The sequence below is a fragment of the Nipponia nippon genome, unplaced genomic scaffold (genome assembly GCF_047370975.1).
Source record: "Nipponia nippon isolate SJK-2023a ecotype South Korea unplaced genomic scaffold, ASM4737097v1 scaffold_4, whole genome shotgun sequence".
NCBI classification, from domain to species: domain Eukaryota; kingdom Metazoa; phylum Chordata; class Aves; order Pelecaniformes; family Threskiornithidae; genus Nipponia; species Nipponia nippon.
In genome coordinates, this window is record NW_028262358.1 from 32441442 (window position 1) to 32456657 (window position 15216).

General features: G+C 38.8%; 1 long non-coding RNA gene across 3 annotated transcripts in view; it reads right to left on the reverse strand.

The window, feature by feature from the left end:
• The window catches only part of LOC148053245 (uncharacterized), a 67458-nt gene that overhangs the window by 25219 nt on the left and 27023 nt on the right, over positions 1 to 15216 (reverse strand). For all 3 annotated transcript variants that reach the window (XR_015708407.1, XR_015708408.1, XR_015708409.1), the window contains exons 3-4: positions 13902 to 14017; positions 4346 to 4414 (exon numbers count right to left, since the gene is read on the reverse strand). This is a non-coding gene — a long non-coding RNA (uncharacterized LOC148053245). The remainder of the gene's footprint in view (positions 1 to 4345; positions 4415 to 13901; positions 14018 to 15216) is intronic.

Here is a 15216-nt window from a genome sequence, read left to right on the forward strand (position 1 = left end):
AGCTGTTCCCCATTCTGATCACTATGGGGCTGCACGATGCTGACTGAGGCACAAGAGAAAATGTGAAAATGACATCCAGCACTGGCAACAGGGATGGGGACAGGGATGAGGCTGAGCCTGCCACTATCAGAGCTGCAGAAGATTAACATGGTCACGTAACCACTGCTTTAGCTTCCTTCCAACTGCTGATTGTCTTGGGTTCATCTAAGGTACTAACAAATGGTAAGCCCCTTGTGAGGTTATTTATTTCCACCTGCTGGAAAGGATATATAAGTCTTAGGGTGAAGCCTCTCTCATGTTCTGAATTTGCAAAGGTATGACATTCATTTACAGTTCATACAGACATACAACTGATAGTTTTGACCAATATTCATGGCAGACAATGTTAATGTAAAAATGAAAAACGTTGTTTCAAACTGAAAAATCAAAGTATGCTTTTTAAATTGCTGAAATAAAACAGGTTGGCATTTATAAGGGAAAATAGTTCAGTTGTGAAAAGGACTAAGGGAAATGCTCTTGCCATTTTTTGAATGGACTCTTTTGCTTTAATTTTTTTAAGGATGCTTGAATCTTCCAGTTAGAGCCAAATGCATGCATAGTTTCAACCTCTCCAAATGAATTTTGCCAAGTTCATATTTATCAAAACAAAAAAGTCTGAGAATGCATCCAGTTTTACTAGCTACCTCTTAATCTACCAAGCTAATAACTCATCCCGTTGTCTGACACAGCAGCAGATAAGAGGTGGGATATGAACTACCCCACACTGCTTGACACTGTTCAGTCCCAGAAAATTGATGTTACCTCAACAGCGGCTTTTGTCCACCTCTCTCCAAGCTGCTCAGGGGATGCTTAATTAAGGTTCACAGTAACCGTCAGGTAAGTAAATACCAGTCATTTTGAAATGAAGTAAGCCAAGCCAAAAAAAAGAAGTAAAAGTGCTGCCTAATGTTAAAAAAAAAAAAATCCACATGTGAGATCCAGGAGCAGAACTGCAAGAATCAGACTCATGAGCTTTGGGTACTAACACCAGAAGAAGCTGACAGTCTATACGAAAATCCTGGTGCTCATTAGATTAATCACCTGTAGAAATCCTTTTCTAGCAGCTTCTTTCTCTGATCATTCCAGTTTTCTCTTTGACTGGTACGTTGTGTAAGAGGCCTCTAGGCACAATTAGCGGTTTGGCCTACCACTAGAAAATTGTGGAAAATAGTTTTTATCAGTTTTAAGTGTTACCAACTTCACATGCACCTTCTGGTGATAAAAGCAACATACTTTATTTCTATTTACCAGGAAGCTGATAAACAGGCATTTAAATCCGGGTATTTACAGCAGGTTTGAGTGCTCTCTGCATTGCTCTAATGCAGCACCAAGTCATTCTGCCCTTCAAAGACTAAGGGCTATTGGCAGCCACCAAGTTCTACTTAGATAACATTTCAGCCAAGGGAAAGTCAGTTTAGGAACTTACCAGTTAAGGTCTTTTTCTCTGAGCATATGGATTTAGATTTTCCTTTCCATGACCTTTGGGTTCTTTATGCTGGAAATATTCTTTATGTTCTTTGGGGAAACAGGTTTCATATTTGAAAAGTATCTAACAGATAGTGGAAGCTACAGACAAATACATAAGAACTATCCCTCTAAAAAAGTAAGATTAATATATGAAAATGTTTAGTGGGATGCAGGTTCAAACCAACAGCTGGGCTGATAAGAGTTGTGTGCTTGGCTACCTGGAATTTCATGTTTGCAAGCCAGTATGTTGCTGCTGTATATACAAAATACATATATATACACACAAAAGCATTGTCTAAGGGTTCATTACTGTTTTGATTCACTAACTTTCCTCAGCCACCAAAGTTTGCAGTATCTGTGGGTTCACAGGAGAAGCAGGTCCCACGCATAGTAAATGATATTTTCCTGGTATTCTCTTGATGAGAAAGACAAGCCTGAATCAATGCCTGGCCATGAACACCCTGAACTTCATTGGAGTAACCTGGGCTCAGAATCCAGATCCCAATCATGTTGCTAAGGCACAAAATATTTTATATCTGCCTTCAGATATCATACCTGTCATTCATTGCACAGGATTTTTGAAGTGCTTTGTTGACACGAACAAACAAAACCTACACAATCACTAAGTGTAGTGCCATTACTGGCATTTCAAGGGAGCTGTGGGAAAACAATTCTGGGCTTTGGCTGGCTGTGAATATCATTAATTGGTTCTTTAGTTGTTTTATTCTCTTTGCAAGAGACAAAAGTGCAAAGTTTGGGGAACTGAAAAGTAACAGTAATGGATCTAAGAGCCAATAGAAGAATTTGTTTTATATGCCCATTAGGAAAGCAAGCTGTGAAACCATCTTTTAGGGACAAGAATAGAACAATGTGTTTCTCTTACATTTTGACAGACCATTAACAATAAGAAAAAGTAGGCTTACAAGAAATCTCAAGGAAGCCTCTAGTCTAATCTCTTGTTATGATGCAGGACCAAGAGTTCATTGCACCAAGTAAGATCTGAAACTAGGTATCCACATACAGATGTTTATCTAGGTTGCCCACCACTCTTACAGGTATATTCTACTCACTCACATTATTCAGATGCCACTCACATGCCACCCATGTGTTTATATTTTCATTCCTTTCATTAAGGTCTCCTGTAATTACTCAAGAGCAAACTAAATGCACACAGCTGAGAAACTACACTTGGGAGACCAACCAGGATATAAAAACACATAAAGAATAAACTACCTCAGTAAAAATGAATGTCAAAAACCTAAAAATAGTTATTGCAAAAGTAATTAGGTGAAACAAACAAGGCTCAAAAGAAAACAGACCTAAATGAGCTGTAGCTGGAATTGCTGAAACGTGCCAAGACTTGTGTGAATAAAGATAGCAATAAGAGGACAAAACCTTTGTGCTTAGTCAATAAATCAAAGGGAAACACAATTCCCAGACACATGCATAAACCACTGTATCTGTAGAGGAAATAATGCCATATGAGAAATGTGCCCCTGAATATATTAAGCAGGGGGAGAGACAACTCTGCAGACAACCAAATGGCAAATATCCAGTCATCTCCCAATTAGAGATATTGGCTTTGGCCAAGTATACATCACAAAATGAAAAGGAGTAAATAAAACAGCACAGCTCTTGGAAACAAAACCAATTGCATTATCATCCAGAGATTATTGGGAAATAGGTGATAGCGAGAGATTGTGCTGGTTTGGGATGTCAGTATTAGATCTATGACCGTAGACCCAGCTGAGTAATGATAAGGTCTCACACAAAGCGGGCACATTATTCTTTGATTGTTATAATGGCTGAAGGGGGAAATTTAGGCACTGGGAAGATTTCCATGATCTGCATATGAATACCATACATCTGAATACATTGTTTGTTCAGCTAAACCGGAGAGAATGCCCAGGCTTTAGCAGCTTAACTTACACTGATTGTTTCGGACAGTTTGAAGCAGCGAGACAGGGAGCATCTGGGGAACAGCAGTAGACTAGGGCATCGGACAGCAGCTGAAGGCTGAAATGCAGCATTTCTTTGTATCCAGGAGAACAGTGTCCAGCCTGAAACCAATTTTCTTCCTTTACTGTCACCTCTGTGAAAGGTTTGGTGCTGCTAAGTTCTGGCTGGTGCACAGAGGTCTCTGTAGGCATTAGCACCCCTGGCTAAGACTGCAGTTGCACACCATAAAACCAGCAGTTCGTCCTGTGTGGTGGCCCAGTGAGGTAAGAGTATGTCAGTGTTATTCCTGGTTCTCCAATAAGGACAATTTAGACAAGTCCACTACTGAACACTATCCCTTCTTCTGGATCCAAGATCTCCTACAATTTTTCAAGGAGGAATAAACCCCACAGCAGAAGAGTTTTTATAAACATGTCCAAATTTTATTTATCATGTTAAAGATACTACTTTATCTACTACTAAAAAGGGAGGAGGGAACAATATAACAAAAACTGTATTAGCAGAAGTCCCTTAAATATATACTTTTAATGCCTCTAGAATTACTGACTCTGCTTTTTTCAAAGCTTTCCCTTCATAACAAGTATTTATCTCTCTCTGTTTTCTTTCTTCCTGTCCTCATTTCTGACATATTTCTTCTCTTCAGAATCTCCAGCATCAGAACCAGAAATTTAATTACCACTTCAGCAATCTAAAAGGGGAAAAAAGTAAAATAACTGCAGCACTTCTAGCAAAAAAAATAATGCATTCATAGTATATTCTGATTAGTTAGTTTAGTTATCTTTGGCCATTTGAATATGCAGGTTTCATCGTATTTCCACACTCTTTCTTGCCTGGCTTCATGCCTGTTCCTGCTTCCCTTTGTTTGTTTGAACTTTCTTACCTTTTCTCACTTACGTTGCAGCTTGACTTCTTGATGTCTGCAGGAAATTCTGTATCAGGCATAATCTCTCTGCAAAGAACAAGCTACACTGGGAAAGATGGCAGCCATAGCATGACAATAATTTTTTTTAATCCAAAACCCCACTGAACTTGTTTGCAATGTAAAAAGTCACTGGTTCAGGCATTTGTTAAAAAATCCTCCAATCTGACAGTTGCATTAGACTTCCATTCTCTGAGGCCAAAGACATATTTATGTCAAGAAAAAGATGTAGGCAGAGCCAGGCAATAAAAGTTAACCGAAATATTTTATAAGTTGAAATGGGCTTCCACATAAACAGAAATATTTCTGAATCCATATTTAATGGAAAACTACTCCTTTTTTCCATCTAAACCACATAATCTAACACCTGTAATTTTAGCTTGCCAAACTTACCTTTATAATTATAATGATATGCAAAACCATAGTATTTCCCCAATACAATGAAAAATCAATATTTTTAAAATAGGGAAATATATTTCCTAATTAACTATAAAAAAATATTTCCAGACAAGATTCTGCAAGTAAAAACAATGTTAATAACAAAAATCCAACTACATGCTGGTTCTCCTCAGGAATGCAAACTTTGGCCTATTCAGGGACCTGCTTGGACGAATACCACAGGAAACTGTCCTGGAGAGAAGAGAGGTCCAGGAGAGCTGGTTGATTTTCAAGGATCAGCTCCTCTAAGCTCAAGAACCCATCCTGATGAGCAGGAGGTGGCAGGAAGCCTGTGTGGATGATCAAGCAGCTCCTGACTAAACTCAAACATAGAAGGGAAAGGTACAGGAGATGAAAGCACAGTCAGATGCCCTGGCACGAATATAAAGCCTCTGTCTGAGCATGCAGGGATAGACAAGCTCAGGAAAGCCAAAGCACACCTAGAATTTAATCTGATGAGGGTCATGAAGGGTAACAAAAAGAGCTTCTAAATGGATATAAGCGACTGCTGGGAGCATAAGAAAGCTAACATATCTTCCCTTCAGGGAGATGGATTAGTGTCAAGAGACATAGAAATACACAAAAGTCTAAATGATAAAGTGGAAATGAATGGCTTTCATGTTATAAAATGATGCCTTCAATAAGGTCATCTGAAGATTTCTGAAACAAAACCTTTTTAGAATTTGCTTTTAATCTGAACTTTAGAGTGGAAGCACTTAATTGCAGTGAGAGATAAGAGAGAACATCAAAAATTAATAATTTCCCAAGAAAGACATTTCCATAATTTGGACACTAATTTTTTGCTTTGACTGTGGTCTGAACTTTTCTGGGTTGAGCACAGTTTACAGGTTAATTATTTCAGCCAAGAATTATTCTAAAACACAGGTTAAAATACACTGCTAATTTGAGCTTTTGAATGAGTTCCATTCCTACCCCTTAATTTGGAATAATACTTCAAATTTACAGATCTGAAGCACTGTGGAATGGGCTTTTTGTCACCCCCAAGAAAACCCATCTGGCACTGGATAAGTTATACACCTTTGGAAACCCTAGGGTGAGATAAGTCAATAGAGAGTCACCAGAGCACAGCAGCAAAAGGTCACGAAGTGACAGTGAGCTGGATTTTCCCCATGTGCAGCTCAGTGCTCTCGGGGGCACCTGCAAGCTTTGCCATGTTGCAGAGAGCAGAACTGCCTGGCAAAAAAGAAGAGGAAGAAACCTGGGAGCCATGAGAAAGGGGCAGGACATGGTGCTGGGAACAGAGGGTTCAGCAGAGAGCTGTAGCTCACCTGGGAAAGGAGCCAGAAGAGGAGTTTCAGCCTGAAAGCTTGAGGTAAAAGATGTATGAGTATCAGAGATGTGACAGCCTAAAGTCCATTGGACAGAGGTAGTTCAGGGGATAGCTATTAAGATCACAGAGGAAACTTAAATTTTATCATTCCCTAGTCGTTGAAATGACTGACTTTGCAGCCTGTTATTCTGGAAATTTTTTGTCTTTTTTTTCCTGCAATGTAGATATTGTGAATACTATGTAAATGCGACCAGAAGCTACCACATTTTAGAAAAATGTTCTAAATTACTTTAAAATTAAGGCCTCGGTACTGATATTAACTCAAATGGATGATCATAGCATAGATTAAGGTTCAAGCGTTGAAAGAGTAATAAAGATTTCCTCTCTTCCTGAGTGCAATGTAAGCACAGCTTGTACAGTTATAAAGTTGGCTTCTGAGCAGTAACACGTGCAGATGTATTTACCAGTGCACACATGCAGAACGTTAAGCTTTGTCATCTTAAACTAAGATGTCTCTCTTTCTCTTTATTCCTTAGTTAGGTTACTTTGTGGAACAGGTTCAAAGCTTGCTGCTTCAGGTCTGCTCATGTAGTAAGCATTCACAGCTTTTTTCAGACACGTGCACACCCAAATGTGTACTCACAGTCCCAGGTTCAGTAACACCCTCATTCATTCCCATTCCTCAAAGGGTGGGAAATGATTTATTAGAGTAAGACAGCTCCGCCGCAATAAAAAGGAAGACAGAGATAAAACCAGAAATCATACTCATCTACTAAAGATCAAAATATGAAACAAAAAGCAACCAATGGCAAAATAACTACTTAGATCATGACAAGACATTTTTCTTCTGTAGCACTGAATTTGTTTTACAGAGACAGCCAGTATCTTTATGCCCACTTAAAAGCAGCTAAACAGAAGGGCATATGGAGGACAAATGGAGAAGGCCACAGCAGGCATGGGAAAGTGGGAAGAGAACTCAGGGTTCAATCACTGGGTAATGCTGTCTTTTTAAAGTGGGGATTTAGAGGTGTCAACTGAGCATCCCTACCATCAACGGCAGAACAGCTCCCAGACGCAATGTGAAGTAAGGGACGTGCCTTGGAAAGAGCAGCTTCTCATCTGGGATTAGACAGGGATTAGACAGTGCAGCCCACATAACTCACAATAATCTCCAGGAGCACCTTTTTGTACTTTTAAGAAACTCAGTAACAGCCGTCAGTTTGACAGCACTTTGGGGATGTGATGGAGCAGGTCAGGCTGCTGTCTACTGAGAATCCAACTGGCCCATGGAATTTCAGCATAAAACCAGTGATGCTGACTGAGTAAAGAGCTTCTCTCAGTCAAGGATGAGATGAGAAGAACTTTCTCATCTCTGTGAAGAGAGTTTAGTACCTGTAAATGATACTTGTGTGTTAGCTTTTCCATGCAATAAACACTTCAAATCAGCCCAAGAATGATAATATTTATATGTACACATACACACACAGTAGCATCTGCATGCAATAATTTTTATATGTGAGACTGTGAAAGATTTGTCACTCTAACCTGTTTCTTAATGGATCTTTATAGCATTAATAATGGAAATAGTAGCATTTGATTTGTACTAACAATGTGCTTAATACAGTGTAAGAAAGCATCCCGGTCTTAAAGATCACAGAAAAACAAGATATATTAGAAGTTCCATACTGGAAGGGTTTATTTTCCCTTTTTCCCTCATCTTGCTCCATTATTTTTAGATGTGCTTGCCTTAGGCCTCATCAAAAGAACAGGACAGGAGAAGAGTTTTCATAGGCAAAAAATGAAGTTCCAGCTTCTAACCAGAGCTAGATTTATTTCACTAAAAATTGCACTGGCTTTATTCATCAAGGGCTTGCTTTCTCACTCAGCGTTTGGACAAGCATCTCACACATTCTTCTCACTTCAAAAAATCCCCAACAATGCAGCTTGGCAGCCTGATAAACCCCCAATCTATTCCTGCAGGCAGCTATCTCTGAGAGCCATCTTGCTGTTAATGATGACCTCATATCCCACTGGAAAAAAAATAAAAAACCCTCTGTAATTTGTTCCTTGCTCCCTAAGACTGTGTTTTTCTTTCATTAGCATTTCTGTGTCCCACCTGCAATTAAATCATCTTGGCTTCCAAAGCCACATACTAGGGATGAAATTTCTAACAATGCAGCAGCCTTTATAAACTGAAAGCAGTAAGTGATTAGCATACCTTTATACAAACCAACCATCATATGTGTCAATTTTTCTTTTAAATCAAGCAGTGATGAGGAAGATGACTCTCAGAAATGAGCAGGATAAAGAAACACAGACTCTCCGTGGCTCACTGTGGGACTTTAATCTTTTTTTTATGAGCTACAGTAGGTTACAGGCAATGAGATTGCTAGAAGTGTCAGTATGCCGTTGCTTGTGTGTGAAAGTTATTATTAACTCTATCTACCTCCCTAATTAGATAGTCCCTCCTCACAGAAATATCTCAAAGACTCATTTTCAGTGGTGTGTTTTATTTACAATGTCCTGGGAAAGCAGTGAATCTTTGGCAATAAAACTGCCTCTTGTGGAAGGGTAGAAGTTGACAGAGTAAAGTAAGGGAGTCACCCAAGGCCACAAAAAGAAATCTGTTGTCAAGCCAAAAGTTGAACCCAGGTCACTTGGATAGTAGCAGGGTATTTTGCAGATTGATTACATAACTGATATTTTCCAATTAAATTTGATATACCTACATAACTGGAATTCCATAGTGCACTAAGTACATGAGCTTTCAAAGGAAGAACATGTTTTCTATATATGTGAGGTTTAAAACTAGATACCAGCTCGAAGATGGCAACTTAAAAAAAAAATAATAAATATATTCTACATTTTCATTTTGCAGGCTTAAAAGCAAGTTTGAGTAGTTCTGATGATGACCACATAGGGGACAGATTGGACTGCCAAATGAATTTGACAGAGATGCTTTTGTGAGGCAGACAGCAGAGAGGAGCCAGAATCTGATTCCATTTCCATGTAAATTAATACCTAGTGACCAGAGACAGAAAAAGAGAACTAGAAAAAAAGATGCATTAGAATATAATGTATTACAGTAAGCCATGGCCCTCCCAAAGCCTTCAAAACCAGGAGTCCAGAAGTTCCCTTCTGGGCAGCAGTTGGTGATCTGACAGAGCACCAATGCCCAGCTTTAATACATTTCATTTACAGTGAATGAGTCAACACCCAGATCTGGCCTCATGAAAGAGGAGGGGCCAGAAAGACTAATAAGATATTTTACGAAAGAAAACCTCTATGCATGGCTGTAAAGGATCAGGGACTGAGGCACAATGAGATCAGAATAATCCCAAACACAGGAGCTGACAAGCAGAGGGAGAAAAAAAATATTTAGCTGGACTGTGAAAGAATAGAAGAAAGAAGATAACTGTGGGCAAACTCAGCAGATGGGAGGGGAGATTAAGAAGGATGAACCGAGACTGATAATGCCTGATGTGCTACTATGAAACACTCGGACTTCACAGTGAAACGGACATCATATGCCAGATTTTCAAATAAGCAACAGATTGTGGGAACAGAGGTGGAAAAGCTACTAGACCCGTAAGTCAAGTCCCATTCTGAATCAGTAACTTTGTTAAGAAAGATTTACGGCTTGACTTTTGTCCCAAACTGGATATGCAACCAAGTATTTACTTGGCATGTGGATAACTGTGTGCTGACATTTTTGCAGTCTTAAGTAATATGTGATTCTCTAACCATATGTATGTGAAAATTTTTCGTATGCAAAGTAGACTGAACCATCAAACCCCTAAGGCTTTAGACAACTGTGACTTGTCATTTCTCTGTACATGTTAGAGTTACTTTTTTTTCCTTTTTGAAGTACTGTAGAAAATCATTTGTGATTTCTATTTCAAAGTTCACCTTGTTAAAAGTCTCCATTGATCCCCCCAGAGAGAGAAAGAGCACGAGAGAACAAGCGTACATAGAAGAGAGAAAATTCAATAAAAATCATTCCTTAACACCGCTTAGAGACATGCAAAACTGTTTCTGACATACTTGTGAGGACATTTAACTTTTTCTTCTTTCAGAAGTTGTCATCATAGCAAAATACTTTTGGCTTTTATAAAACTCCCAGGGCCTCATTCTCTCACTCAGGTCAATGAAAGCTAGCCACGTCCTGCAGAGAGAAGAACAGTACCATTCCTCTCCTATGGCTCTAGAGTGGCGGACCCAGGACCATTAACCACCACCACTTGTTTCATCCCAGAGTTAACAAATGTGCAGGTGGAAACCCACACTGCTGCAGTTCTGAAAGGGTCTGTCTCTTCTGGGGTGTGACAGGAGGATGAAGAAGGAAACTCCATTAAGTGCTCCTTCCCAAGAATATCTGTTTGCCTGAAAGCCCTTGAATCCTCACTGATTAAAACTTCTGCATGGAATTTCAAAGATTGGGAAAAAAACCAACCAACCAAACACACAAAAAAAGAGCCTTAATGGCTAGATTTGCAAATGATAGGGGTCTTTAATGTTAATTGATTTGCAGAACTTTGGTTTAATTTTGTATCTCAAAATGCTTCCCAGAATCACACATTGTATATTTAAGTAGGAATTGTGAGGAGGGCTAAGAATGAGAGACGTTTAAAGCTGTTAAGCTGGTGAGGGAGAAGTCTTTGACTATTGTGCAAATGCTGGGCAGCAGCACGTGTTAACATAAAAACTGATCTTGACAACACTGCAATAATCTTCATATGAAGATGTAATCTGATATTTCATCTTCTACTGAAGGGAGTTTGCTCTACTTAAACATCAACAGGTCAGTGTTAAGGTAAAATGATCTGCAGTGATTTGAATTAGCAGCTCTCTCCCTGTGGCAAACAACTATCAGAGTTTGGTTTTTGACTTGGATTAGCTGGACTTTCCCCATCTTTTTTCCAGCTTTCCCATTTTTCTACAAATTGCCACCTTCCTTTCCTGGACACTTGCTTTTAATAAGGTGTGGGACGTTTGTGTGCTTCTTTGAGCGAGACCTCAATGCTCAGAGGACTGGGCTACTGCACAAACAAACCTTATCTCAGCTCCCCACTAGTCACCTTGCAGTTCAGCTGGGAGATACACAGAGCTTTTCCAATCATTGTCACAGACTTGCACTTCACAGAAGCTCTCTTCTATTGCTTTTTTTTTTTTTCCTTCTCCCAGAAGTAAAGTGTACCCCTAGCAAATATGGATTACTAACCCTCCAATCTATGGTTTTTTATCAGGTGGTTGTAGCATTAACTTGAGAAACTATTGCATATTGACCTCAGTCAGGTGACAGCAGTTTTAATTAACCTTCATCATATTGACTGTGGTAGGCGATCAGGGAGAGGAAATTCAGCTCATTCTCACCCTGATCTTGTGTGTCACACCTTTATGACAGCAGCAAACAGGGTTTGCAGTGAAGAGCAAGTTCTCTGCCAAGCAGATAAATTCTCTGTCCAAGACTTAGCGTGAACTGGATCTCTTTGTAGAAGTATCTCTCACTATCAGTGAATGTAATTGTGGAGATTCATTCCAAACTCTAAGAAATAAAATAAAAATGTCTGGGATTCAAAAAATAGGTGGAGCTCTGCACCCGTAGTTCACTTGTTAAAATTGGCAATGAATGTTGTTTTATGCAGCTTTACAGCTGCTAAAGAGAACTCTGTCTGTTAATCCATTCACCAAGGAACAACTGTTTACGGGGAAGCAGGATAGTCTGGGATACAGATGCTGGATTTAACTGTTTGCTCTATCACAAATTTCCTTGTGCATCACTGGTCAAATCACTTAGACTTCGTGTGTCTTAGATCAGTAAAACAAGGACAAATAAGAGTTCCTTATTTTCGGGAGTACTGGTGGAGACAAAAAAATCTGAAGTTTCATGAGGTGCACAGGAATAGGTAGGATGTATTTCTCTCAAAGAAGCTAAAACAGGTAAAAGCAGTTTTTTAAAAAAATCACTTATGAGCAGTTCCAGCTCTTTCTCTTCTGCTGGCAGCAGTAGCAAAGATACAAGTGACTAAATGCACTAACAACCCCTTCACCCTTTGGGCTCTTCCCTTCAGTTCATGACTGATGTGTGTATGAAGATTCAGAGCTTTTAAAAGCATGGCAGGAGGAAGAGCCATTTCTGCTGCTTGTGTGGTGGTTTAAGAGAGAATATTGGACTGCAGGGTTGTCAGTCCTGCATCCTCAAGTCTGTTCCCTCCTTCATTTCATCTCCTCTCAGACTTTCCTTCAAGGCACTGAGTTTGGTGTCCACCTCAGCCTGAAAAATCATATCTTTGTCACGGATTTCCCAGACCCAAACACTTGCATGGAAAGAACATAATTTGTGCTGTCTGCTCAATCTCTCGCTAGACCTACTGCATACGCGCAGTCTTTCTCTGTAGGAGCAACAGAGTCTGTAAGACCACAAAATTAGAAGATATCTAAGGGCTACCTGTGCAGCCTTTCACCATTACAAAAATCCACCTTTCTCTCAGAGCTGCTATGCCTCTTCAGCATCAATCCTCCATAAATCCCAAATAGCCAAAATCCTCATATTTTGTCCAAAGCAAAGAAAGCAGATTTGGCTAGAAGCATTCAGTTACACAGCTGTCACATAGCAGGCACATTTGCCTCTATCATTCCTCTTATTTAGTTAATCTTTTTATTTCCTGGGTTGAGGACCAATAATGTCTGTCTGGAAAAGATGACTATTTCTTGAGTTCTTTCCATCTCTAGAGATCAAAAATTATCTACTAACTTTATCTTAATTGACTTTCTTGATTTAGTTTCAGGAAAGAGAGTATTGTCTGAAATTCTCTAATCAGCTACCCTCATCCCCAGGAAGCTTTAATGCCATGTCATACCTCATATCTATACTTTTCTTTTGCCCTTGGAAATCAGTTAATCTTGCTTTCTCTAGGTCCTTCCCAAAAACAAAAGTTTCGCTGATAAGCCATAAATGTAATGATATGTTGTTAACATTCCTTTTCCTGGACTAACAAAACAAAACACCTAAAAAAAACTAAGCAAACCAAACAAAACAAAAAAGACCCTTGGTAGTGAGATAATGAGTTAAAAGTTTTTATTTCTCAATAGATGTACCTCAAACTGCTTGAGACTTCAGTTCAGATGGAAGAATCTGGGCCTGAAACATTTCCCAAAGTAAACCTCATTTCATTTTCACTACCACCTGCTATTTCCCCATGGTGCACAAACAGTTACATATTAAAAATTCTGACTAACTGTACCTACAGAAGATAAAATGTCATCAGATTATACAGCTGAGGGTCTGACTCAATAATGAGCTTTCCCTGTTCCACATCAAAATACTAAATAAGTAAATATATTTTTGCAATTATTTCTAATCTAAAAAAAAAAAAACCCACTAATTTTCTCTGTGTTAGATTAACTATCAAAACTAAAGTAAAAAGTACTCTTTTCAGTGGGCTGTAAGAAGGAGTTATGAACAACCAGAGTTTGGAGATGGTTGGCCTCCTTCCTTTGACTAGCAAAAGTCTGCAACTATTGTCAAATGAGTAAAATTGTAGCAGGTTGACACAGATCTATGTGTCTACAGTACTTTTAAGTATTTATGGGACACTGGAATTCCCAAAGTTTTCATAACTGAAACAGCAGCTTAAAACTTTGTGGCAAAGTATACACCTGATCTAGCAATATATTTAATCCTATTTATATCTCTTTTAGACATATGAATAATCCAGATGAATCAGTGAGATTACAGCTATGTTTAAGTTTTAATGTGTATTTTAACTAAATCAGTTAACTACTCACCGAATCAGGACCTGTGTGAAAATGCACCAGGCTGTTGAGGTTTTCTTGATTAAAAAAAAGAGAAATCAGCAGAGAAAGGCTGGCTCAGCTCTTGCAGCCTCCAGGTAGAACTCACCCTGGAAAACAACAAAGTTCATGCACTAACTTTCTGGGAAAGGTAAGGAACAATAATCCTAGAAGAAAAAAAATAATCCAAATATATTTCTGAAACACTTAATTTCCTTTTCATTACCTTTGTTTTTCAGTATTTTTAAAATTCATGTATTTAATTAATTAAAGTAAGAAAAAAAAAATCTTCTTTGTCTATGATTTTTTCTTCATAAAAAAGGGATTTGTGAAGCCAGATTGCTGCTGCTATTTAATATCTCAAGACACAGCGTAAGTCCACTTATGACACATTTGTTGATTACCTCATCAAAAAGTAACTAGAAAGAAAAGCAATAAACAGCTCTCTGTGAACACTGTGAACAGAAGAAATGTAAAAAAGAACCCATAGGAGCATTGTATATTTGAAGAATAAAATCAACATATATTCTTTTAACTCTCTCTCATACTAATAATCAAGTGATTCTTCTAACAAAGTGAAGCCCTTAGTTGTCTTTAAATTCACGTTTCTCTGCCATGGTAGACAGAAAGTAAATGACAGGTGTTAGTAACCACTTCTTAGACAGACAGTTTGTCACATTTATTTGATACTTTCATGTGCATTTCTAAATTGTATCCCATCACCCGCCTTGTAGTCTACTCCCTAGTCAACATCTCTCCAATTTGGCTAGCAGGATGCTATGGAACAGTGTGTAGAAAGCTGTGCCAAATGACACGTGCTTGTAAAAAACATAAACTTCTCTCCTGTCATTCACAACATCGTTCATTCCATCGTAGAAGGCACAATTTGCCCCTGGTAAATCCAGGGACCGGGAGCTGGCTTCTTCAAATTACCTTCTAGTACTTCATGTGCCTGGAAACAGCTTCCATCAGGACACTGTCTACACCCTTTTGGAGGCTGCAGGGAGGCTGATTAGCCCGTAGCCCAGACTGTCCTTCTTACCTTTTTTAAAAGGTGGGCAGGATTTCAGCTACACACTTTATAAAATTTCCAAACTCACACACAGTTGCACTACAAACTTACCTCCCCCACACCCCCAAAAAAGCTCAAAATATTTGCTGTCCTTGTATTGAAGTTAGCTATTACAATACTTATTTCCTCATATTGCTACTCTTCTTATAGAAACAAACAAAACTTTTAGCTAGATCTCTCAAAAAAACATGAGTGTTTTTTGGTTATATGCTTATTATTGTTGAGAGCTAATTAGAA